General features: G+C 40.7%; 2 non-coding genes across 2 annotated transcripts; one reads left to right on the top strand and one right to left on the bottom strand.

The window, feature by feature from the left end:
• Positions 1–2059: 2059 nt before the first annotated feature.
• Positions 2060–2132, bottom strand: TRNAR-ACG (transfer RNA arginine (anticodon ACG)). The gene has a single exon. It is a non-coding gene; the product is annotated as a tRNA-Arg (tRNA).
• Positions 2133–8695: 6563 nt separating this feature from the next.
• TRNAW-CCA (transfer RNA tryptophan (anticodon CCA)) lies at positions 8696–8767 on the top strand. The gene has a single exon. It is a non-coding gene; the product is annotated as a tRNA-Trp (tRNA).
• The last annotated feature ends 490 nt before the right edge of the window (positions 8768–9257 follow it).

Here is a 9257-nt window from a genome sequence, read left to right as displayed (position 1 = left end):
CAGAAAACCAGAGAAGGAATGAGGGTGGAGCGTCAAGTTTTCTAGGAACCAAATAAAACTAAAAAGCCAGTGTTTGACTGTGTCAGCCATCAGCTTCAGGACAAGGAGGGTAATAGCTGCCTCCTAAAGCTATTTTTTTTTTTTTTTAAGCTATAGCGTTGCTATGAGTTGGAACTGACTTGACCTCAAAGGGTTAGATTTTTTTTTAAGGCTGGGTTTTTCAAGGGTTAGAGCACTGGCCTCTTAAACCAGGGGTAGTGAGTTGCAATGTTACTGCCACCTTGGCTGCTTACTTTTCCCCTTGGTTAGGTGCCTTGAAGAGTTATTTTTCCTAGAAAACTGGTAAAGCACCGAAAGGTAGGGGTTTGAACCCTCCAGGCACTCCTCCGCAGGAGAAAAATGCAGAAATTACAGCTTCAGAAACCATACAGGGTAGTTCTATCCTGTCTTGTAGGGTTGCTATGAGTCAGACTAGAGGGCAACGGGTTATTTGGGTTTCCTTAAAGCCAAATCTCTAAGAATCAGAGCCCTTATTATGCTTACCTTCTCAGAATAGGGGAACTCCCTACTAACAAAAATAGAGAATTTAAAATGAAAGCTGCTCAGGAAAAACGGAAATAAAGCAGCTGAATTGTTAATAATACAGGAAATTCAACTGTAAGAAACCTCCTAAAAGCTACCAATGCACAATTGGTGTCAACCTAAGCCAATATAAGGGAGCTAACAAGTAGTTGTTTCTGATAAAATAATTTGTAGTTCATTTAAATCAATTGCAAGTTAAAGTGTCCTGGCTAAAATAGCCATCTGCAGACTTAAAGAAACTATATTATAATTGTTGTTTTTATGATCAAAATTTTATCTAATGAACTCTTAGCCTCCCTGACCACAGAAATCATGTTTCATCAGCAGGCCTGCCAGAGAAAAGAGTAGAAGATCTGCTCCACTAAAAATTACAGGTTAGGAAAACCCATGAGGCGGTTCTACTCCGTCCTGTAGGGTTGCTATGAATTGGAATCCACTCAAAGGCATGCAACAGCAACGAAAATACATTCTTAAAGATTCATGAGGAGAAGGCACACAAAAAGGTAAATGCAATATTTTCTATATTATAAAAAAGCTCATCATTTTCCTCAAATGGCAAAAAGAGGTAAAACCATATCCCTTTCTCTCTGGAACAGAATAAATACAGCCCTGAGTCTTTGATCCTTCAGAATCATCTTTTTGAGAGAGAATTTGAGTATCACAAGCAATTCCTGTTTGCTACCAGGTCTTCATCTCCTCCTTAAAAAGCAGGCTAAAGACCCAGTGATCCTTCTGTATTTTTAAAACTATTATAAAATAGTATATGTCTATTTTCATGTTTTTGCCCAATATTCAAAACATTGATAATATTCTGTATTAGCCACCCCTCCTCTGAACTATTTCCAGCCACTCATAATGGCCTCATCATCTCTATCTGGGTTTGTATCAGTCAGGGTCTCAACAGGAGAGAACATGTTCCAATTGTGATGACTCAAGAAGGATTTTAAAAAGGACTGCTTAATTAGGGGGCCCTGGTGCTGCAGTGGTTAAATCTTCTGTTTGGTAACCACAGGCAGTTAGAATCCACCAGCTGCTTCTTGCAAATCCTATGTGCCTGTTCTATTCTGTGGTCCGAGTTGGAACAGACTCAGTGGCAACTGGATACATATTTATATATGTACATGCACTCTTCACTGGTTTGCTCCTCTAGAGAACCCAGCCTAAGACAGTGTTATTTCTTCATAATTAAATCAATCAGTCAAACAAATGACACAAAAACACCTACAGAAGAGTGTAAGAGGCAGCAATATCTCCTTTGTATTTAGTTCGAATGAGAGAGAAATGAGAACAAAAGGCAGCACTAATAGTCTCTCTGATGTCTTTCATTCCTCACTGTACTTTGTACTCGGTAGATGCAGAACAAATACTTGCCAGTGAGAGAATGAAATTCCTGGTGGAGTTATTTCTCAGAACCTAATATTTCCACAGTAACTTTTTTTTTTTTTTTTTGTGGAACTTCAAAATTAGAGAAGGGTAATAAGCCAGCCAGGATTCGAACCTGGATTCTTCTGATCCGTAGTCAGACGCGTTATCCATTGCGCCACTGGCCCAAACAGAGAAGCAGCACCGTAGTAAATTCTAGGCGCCCTTGAGTGGGTTCTGATTCATAGGTACCCTATGTACAGGAAAACGAAGCACTGCTCTGTCCTGCGCCATCCTCACAGTCGTTATGCTTGAGCCCATTGTTGTAGTCACTGCTCAACGTGTCCCATTGAGGGTCTTCCTCTTTTTCTCTGACCCGCTACTCTATGAAGCATGATGCTCTTCTCCAGGGACTGGGCCCTCCTGATAGCATGTCCAAAGTATGTTAGATGAAGTGTTGCCATCCTCCTTTCCAATGAGCATTCTGGCTCTACTTGCTCCAAACAGATTAGTTCGTTCTTCTGGCAGTCTGAGGTATATTCAATATTCTTCATCAACACCAAAATCAAAGGCATTGATTCTTCTTCCATCTTCCTTATTCAGTGTCTAGCTTTCACATGCATATGAAAAAAAAATGCATATGAGGTGATTGAAAATACCTTGTCGTGGGTGGGGCGCACCTGAGTCCAGGTGTGAGGATTGTTGTTTTCTTTATGTTGAAGTGAAATCCACACTGAAGGCCGTAGTGTTTGATCTTCGTCAGTAAGTGTCTCAAGTCCTCTTCACTTTGAGCAAGCAAGATTGTTTCATCTGTATAGGACAGACTGTTAAAGAGTCTTCCTCCAATCGTTCCGCCACATTCTTCTTCATATAGTCCAGCTTCTTGGATTATTTGCTCAGCATACAGATTGAATAATTATGGTGAAAGAACACAACCCTGACACATACCTTTCCTGACTTTAAACCACGCAATATCCCCTTGTTCTGTTCTAAGAACGGTCTCTTGGTCTAAGCACAGGTTCCTCACGAGCACAATTCAGTGTTCTGGAATTCCCATTCCTTGCAATGTTATTGATAATTTGTTATGATTGACGGAGTCGAACACCTTCGCATAGTCAAAAAAACATGGTAGCCCTTGGGGATACCAAAAAACACGCATTGATAATACTCTGAATCCAATACTTCCTCAAATGGTGAATTGTTTATTGAAAAGAAAAGATGCCCAACTGGATAACGTTTTACATCAGAGTCTCAGGCTTTGATTGGGGAAGAGTATCTGCTGATTCTCAGGCTGGGGACTGAGCTGTACCATCCATTGTAACTGTACTGACTGACTCTATTATTTCCCACTCATCCTGAATTCTGGGGAGCTCAGCTACAATACAGAATGATAATTAATGTCAGTCACACCCATTTGAGACCTAGTTAATGTCACCCATTGCAAAAATAGTTTAGACAAATTCCATCCTTCGCTTTAATAGGATGACTCTTGCCATTAACTCAGATTTAGCTTAGAAAAAGCACTGTGGTGCCCTTTAAAAGTTTAGACTAATCTAGCATGTCCATAGTTAATACTTTTACCATATGGCTTCATTTACCCTCAAGCTCCCTAGAATTTTTTCATCCTCTCTCTCTGATGTGGCCTGGGAACATTGCCTTAATTTGCCCCACCTCTTTATGTGAGGTGGCACTAGGACCTCAGAACGTCTTTTGATTCATATATTGACTTTCTGAAATTAGCAAGAACCTTTAGTGCTCTTCTCTCCACCACCTGAGTTCCTGCACAGGAGTTATCTATTTACACCAGATGCAGGAATTTTGGTTTCTAGAGAAAGGCCACAAAATATTTACATCGGCAAGGATTTGGGTGGAAGCTAAGAATGTGAGGCGAATATACATTTTAGAAGGCACCATCAAATCTGTTTCTTCCAGCATAGCGTTACGATTGATCAGGCTAATCATTTAAATATTATCCCAAATGCTTGATAGAAATTAAATAAAGATAAACATCTATTTGCAAGAATTAAAAAAAAAATAACACAGGTAAACATCTTTCTGGTATTGTCTGGTTTCAGCCATGATCCATGTGACATCAGCCATGATATCCCTTGTTCCATACCTCTTCTGAAAAAAAAAAAAAAAAAAACTTCTGAAGCTGGCTTGAATTTATGGAAGTTTCCTGTTGATGCACTGTTGCAACCACTTTTGAAGGATTTTCAGCAAAATTTTACTTTTGTGTGATAGTGATGATATTGTTTGATAATTTCTGCAATCTCTTGGATCACCTTTCTTTGGAATGGATACAAATATGGATTTCTTCCAGTCATTTGAATAGGCAGCTGTCTTCTCAGGATCTTGATTTAGGTGACATCGCGACCTAAATCAAGTGCTGCATCCGTTATGGCTGTAGAAAAGGAAGTGGTGGGATTACTGTGTCGTTCTAAATGCAACTATGTAAAGACCTTCTTTTAGCTTGATTTTCTTCAGTCAATGGGAATTTGAACCCAAGAAGCCTCAGAATTGAAACAAAACAAGGTTCTATGAGTTCCCTTGACTTAGTTTAGTCATCCAAAACAATTTCTTCCAGGGCAATGAGAAATCCATTGTTAGGTAACTTGTAAAAGATCCAAGGGAAAGTTTAATACCTAAAAAAGTAGCTTGCACTATAATATGGTAATTAGTGGGTAGAGATGGAGATGAAGACATAAAAGTTAATGCTCCTAGTTGCAAAGGGTGATCCCAATGAAATTCTAGTCCTTCATCTTAACCAGTCAACCACAACTACAGATGTCCATAGGTTCTTTACAATGTACTCTATCTTACCATATATCATCTATTCCATACTATTTTTTATTTTAATAAAGATGTAATAATAATGGATAGTAACTAATAACAACAACAAAACGCGTTTCAGAACTGTTTTTAAACAGGATCCAGTCAAAGTCCATTCATTTATTTCATTGTTTCCTCAATCTCTTTTAACCTTGACAAGAATTGTATCATTTTTGTTGTTTTTGCTTTGTTTTGACATTGTCTTTTTTAAAAAGTCCAAGCCAATTGTCTTGTGGATTTGTCTCGTTGTATCCTCACACAATCTTTTAATTTATTCCTCTATTTCCTGTACATAAACATAAAGAAAAATATAAACGTGAAGAAAACAAAAATCCTCACAACTGGACCAATCAGCAATATCATGATAAACGGAGAAAAGATTGAAGTTGTCAAGGATTTCATTTTACTTGAATCCACGATCAACAGCCATGGAAGCAGCAGTCAAGAAATCAAGAGGTGCACTGCATTTGGCAAATCTTCTGCATAGGACCTCTTTAAAGTGTCGAAGAGCAAGATGTCACCTTGAAGACTAAGGTGCACCGGATCCAAGCCATGGTATTTTCAATTGCATCATATGCATGTGAAAGCTGGACAAGGAATACGGAAGAAGGAAGCAGAATTGAAGCCTTTGAATTTTGGTATTGGCGAAGAAAATTGAATATAACATGGACTGCCAAAAGAATGAACAAATCTGTCTTAGAAGAAGTAAAGCCAGAATGGTCCTTAGAAGCAAGGATGGCGAGGCTGTGCCTTACATACTTTGGACATGTTGTCAGGAGGGATGAGTCCCTGGAGAACATCATGCTTGGCAGAGTACAGGGTCAGCGGAAAAGAGAAAGACCGTCAGTGAGGTGGATTGACACAGTGGCTGCAACAATGAGCTCAAGCATAACAACTATTGTAAGGATGGTGCAGGATGGGGCAGTGTTTCATTCTGTTGTGTATAGGGTCCCTATGAGTTGGAACCAACTCCACAGCACCAAACAACAACAACAATGTTTCCTGTACAGTGGAAGTCTAAAGGATTGATTCTATCCTTTTGATTAACTGATTAGATTCATGTTAACAAATTTTGGCCTGATACGGTGTACTTTAAACAGTACTTACCTCACGTCAAGAGGCACTAGTCAGTATATCCCAATGATAATGAAAATAAAGTAGTGCCTCCAGGGTTCTCTCTGTTTTCACTTTCCAATTGGCAAGTAATTGGTGAGTGGTAAGTTTAGTACCTTGCACCTCTGTTATTTCCCAGGAACCCTTTGCCAAATGGTTTTAAGATCGGTAATGTTCTTTGCCTAGGTCTACTATTTCTCTGGGGGTTGGAGATAGTGATTGTTTTCATTCTACCATTCCTTCTACATATGTGAGAGTCATTCTGGTCATGGTTGTTGCCCTTTTTTTGCCTCCCTCTCCCTCCTAAGAAACCCTGGTGGCATAGTGGTTAAGTGCTACTGCTGCTAGCTAACCAAGAGGTCGGGAGTTCAAATCCGCCATGCGCTCTTTGGAAACTCTATGGGGGCAGTTCTACTCTGTCCTATAGGGTCGCTATGAGTCGGAACCGACTTGACGGCAATGGGTTTTTTTCGGTGCATTCCCTCCTGCCGCGCCTCCCAGTCTTTGCGTAGCAACCTGGGAACTCAGGTTGATGAGCGCTAAAAGGCTCCGAAGAGTTTGCACTTTCTGGCCAAGTGGACGGGAAGAGCGCGACAGTATGCAGATTGTAAAGTCTCCAGCGGTTCTCAAACTCGAGTGCATACAGGAATCACCTGGATAACTTGTTAAAACCCGGATTCCTGGGCCTCACCTGCAGAGATGCTAATCCAGTAAACAGAGGGTGGCGTGGAGCTGCGGAATGTACAGCTAAAAATTTGCATTTTTAAGCGGCTCCCAGGGGCTGCTGCGGGTCCAAAGAGGAAATTTTGAGTAGCGCCGACCTAGAGAATGGACCGGCTGTATCGTGGTAATGAGCTATAAACAAAAGATACTTGGATAAAACAAAAGAAACAAAAAGAAAGGCAAAGAATGTGGAGGGGAAATATATGGAGAATAAACTCTTAGGGTGAAAATGAGTAAATTTCTTATTTTCAGCTTTAACAAAGAAAAGTATTAAAAGGGAGCAGAAATGCCACTACGAACAAAACGTTTTTGGATTCTTCCAACAGAAATACAAACGCTGTCGAGCAACCACGAAGGGATTCAAACCCTCAATCTTCTGATCCGAAGTCAGACGCCTTATCCATTAGGCCATGTAGTTTCCTCACAGTAGATGCTGAAAACATTTTTTAAAAGAAAAATAATCTGCTGCTCTTCATGTGTGCGATAAAGGTATATATTAGGGAAAAAAATTAACCTAATGATCAAATATACTGTAAAGTTACAACTGAATAACCACCAAGGAGAGGAATATAATGCTAAAATGATTGAAATATGGTGATATTAATATATATAAAAAATGCTTTAATTGATAGTGTGCTTTATCTTTTTACGGGAACTAGGGAGAAAGGCCCCGCCAGGGAGGAAATGCTCTAGCTGAGAGCTGAAGGTGGAGAGGGGTAAACCAAGCCAAGACAGAACCGAGTTGCTTTAGAGATCCAGGGAACCTCCACTCCCTTGCTATCTAGGTAAAGATTGATTGTGGATTAAACACAAAAATTTACTTTTTCCTCCCCGGAAATCACACTCGAATAACTCTAAAATACAAATTTACATAGGAGAAAAATTTCCAGAGAGGAGATAAGAGCAACGAAGTTTTGTAATCTGGAAAGGCTATTAAGAAGTGATAGCTGATTTGTCAGACCTTAGGAAGCTGAATCCTAAACAAATAGTGGGAAAAGCAAAGAGGCAACCAGATTTTCACCACAGAACCCCCATCCCACCCCGCATAGAATGGCCTCATTGTCTCAGGAATTTCAGCACTAGCTTCATTTGGAAACTGCCCTTCCTCAGTTCTGGAAGAAGACTGGAAGTTTATTTTCTTGAGAGCAAAAAGTATAGGGTCTCTAGGCTGGGTCAGAGATTCTCGGACTTTTCCATGCAGCATGATCACCTGGAAGGTTTGTTAAAACACAGATTTCTGGGCCTCAAGCCCAGAGTGTCAAATTCAGTATGTCTAGGTTTTTTTAGGGTGTGGATTTTGGGGGTGTGGCTGAGAATTTCTGTTTCTAACATGTTACTGTTGTCAAAGGCCTAGCTTTCAGATCTTCACCATCCAGGCAGAAAATGGAATCGTTTTCTACCACATACCTGAGATAATACGAATTAAAAAGCTTGTAACACACGAATAGCAGTCAGTGCTAAGTGCTCCCTAAATGCAAGCGATTTGTCTGGGGCTCACCTTGTAAAGTGAATGTCAAGTGCACACAATAGAGCCCGCACAGCCCACGGGTTCTTACCGAGGAAGTGAGAATTTTGGGAAGAGATGCCACCGGCGCTATGCCTTGAGAAGAAGCAGCTTTTCTCCAGGTTGAAGATGGGGCTGGTGCGCGGATAGGGAGGAGCAAGGTAGAAGATGCGAAGCCGGGCCTCCGCAAGGCTGGAAGTTTGTAACGGAAGAGGGCGCTGTTTAGGGAATTTACAGGTAAAGCAATACCCGCAACTTTGTAGCCGTTTTTATTTCTGCTTCACTGAGGGTCTAAAACGAATATATATACGTTTATTCTCAAAATAGAGAAATTTCGACGGGTGGAAAGATTGAACGTTTTTCCTTTTGTTTTTTCTTTCCCCATATGGAGCATTTGGGATTAATATTTACTATGATCAATCCCTTAATTTTTCTCAAGGAAGCATTAGCAAAACTGTGAAAGGTGGAGAGAAAAATAATCAAAGTTAATGATTAAGAAATAAATATTTTGGATCTGGAGGTAGGGGAGGGGAATGATTCAGAATTCTGTGGTAGGAAGGCGGATTGACCCTTGCCTGTGACCTCGTGGCGCAATGGTAGCGCGTCTGACTCCAGATCAGAAGGTTGCGTGTTCAAATCACGCCGGGGTCACGGTGATTACATTTTGGAGAGAGAAACAAAAATCATTTGACAGTCTACTTTCCTTCGAGGCATAGTTGCCTGAAGTTGATCCCCAGTGTGAGACCTGTTAGGGCTGCCTGAGACTGAATCCACTCAAAGAGAACAGATGATCTACCTTTTTAGAATTTCAGTGGGATGTGACTGTATCTCCTCTTCTGCCTTTTGCTTGCTTTGGGGATTCTAAGATGGGGGACAGAATCCCCACATCGGTCGTGCATCTTTTGCTACCTTACTTTAAAAAAATATTTAAGTTTCCTCGCTGACACCAGGGACTACATAGTCTCCTTTCTTATCACTTCTCGCGTTCCTTAGCTACTCAGGATTCTCGCATCCACCTAATTACTGGCCGATCCTCAGGCTCTTCCTTGGCCCTCTTTGCTTCCCGACTCTTTCTTTTCTGACACACCTCCAACATTTCCTGCGTTCTTCTCATCCGGCCCACAGTTTCATCCCCAGCCCC

Source organism: Loxodonta africana, chromosome 1 (genome assembly GCF_030014295.1).
Source record: "Loxodonta africana isolate mLoxAfr1 chromosome 1, mLoxAfr1.hap2, whole genome shotgun sequence".
NCBI lineage: Eukaryota > Metazoa > Chordata > Mammalia > Proboscidea > Elephantidae > Loxodonta > Loxodonta africana.
This window is presented reverse-complemented; position numbering and strand designations above follow the sequence as displayed.